Here is a 1,433-nt window from a genome sequence, read left to right as displayed (position 1 = left end):
ATAATGTTAGGAAATGGCCAGTACTCATACCCAGTGTTCTATGGTCTGATTAGTCTTCTTATACCATAAACATAAAGGAAATATAAGTGCATTATGAAAACAGTATATAACCACTTTTTACAAGGTATTGCAGCTGCATTGTAGGAATTTACTAATTTAATTGGAAAGGGAGACTATAGATATATATTTTTTTGGTAATTTTTTGGGGTCCTGTGAATTTATTTTGGTCAGATTATCTGTGGTTTTGGAAAAGCTTTATTTTTAATCCAAAATAATAATTTTCTTTAATTATTTTGTATCTCTGTTTCTTTCTGTACTCTGGTTGCTGATTTCATGCTTGCTAGGATAGTGCTTTTGTGTGCGAGTATGCATAGAGATGCATATATATGCTGTATGTATGTAAAATGTTTATACACACTTTATTCACATGCATACAAAATTGTATACCAGTATATACAAGTTAAGAAATGCATGTTTTATTGTATGTGTGATGCAAGGTATAATGTGCGTGTACACATGCACACACACAGACAGACGCATGAGTTCATTTTAATAGTGTGTATTTGCATTATACTATTTTTGTATTTATATATAGAAATCACTCCACTTTCTAAGCAGTTTGGCCTCTCTATTAACGGGCCCAAGCTTGGCAAAATTTATTCATAAGCCACTGCTGAGTTTGATGCCTCATGTTTCTAGCTCTGAATCATCTGTATCTTGCAGAACATCTGGTTTCTTGGGTTTTCTAAGAGCGTAGTGCATCTGTTTCTAGCATTAACTAGCTATGATATGTTGGACGTGTATCGTCACAATGCATTAGTATATAGTTGCCTGCTTTAACTATTTTAAATTATAGTAGCGCTCCTTTAAGCTTTCCATTTGCAGCTTGAGACCTAGTATTAAAAAGAAAAAAAGGCCGTATAGGTGGAAGGTACAAGAAACAATACAATCAGAACTTAACTATTATAAATATAATTAAATGTGTGTGAAATATATGAATGTAAGTGTTAGTTTGAAACTTATTGACATTTATGTAAGGGCTTGGTAGGATTTACTCTTACCTTTTGATCACATCAAATAAAGCAGCAATCCTAACCTTCCCTAATATAATTTTCTCTTACCCAGTACTTGTTTATAGTTTCATAGTTTCTAGGGTCAGAAGGGACCTGTGTAGATCATCTAGTCCGACCCCTTGCCACGGCAAGAAAGAGTACTGGGGTCAAACGACCCCAGCAAGGTGTTCATCTAACCTCATCTTAAAAACCTCCAGGGTAGGAGCCTGCATCACCTCTCTTGCAAGTTGGTTCCAGACCCTAGCCGCGCTGACCGTGAAATAGCGCCTCCTGATGTCTAACCTAAACCTACCCTCTGCCAGCTTGTGACCATTATTCCTGGTCACTCCTGGCGGTGCTCAGGGGAGCAGTGACTCCCCC

At 36.8% G+C, this 1,433-nt stretch overlaps 1 protein-coding gene across 2 annotated transcripts in view; it reads left to right on the top strand.

The window, feature by feature from the left end:
* Positions 1 to 1,433, top strand: part of LOC109297529 (spindle assembly abnormal protein 6 homolog) — a 44,087-nt gene that overhangs the window by 36,184 nt on the left and 6,470 nt on the right. The window lies entirely within an intron of this gene.

This window comes from Gavialis gangeticus, unplaced genomic scaffold, assembly GCF_001723915.1.
Source record: "Gavialis gangeticus isolate Ggan-Ray unplaced genomic scaffold, GavGan_comp1, whole genome shotgun sequence".
Lineage (NCBI taxonomy): Eukaryota > Metazoa > Chordata > Crocodylia > Gavialidae > Gavialis > Gavialis gangeticus.
The sequence above is the reverse complement of the archived record's forward strand: the minus strand, read 5'-3'. Positions and strand labels throughout refer to the sequence as shown.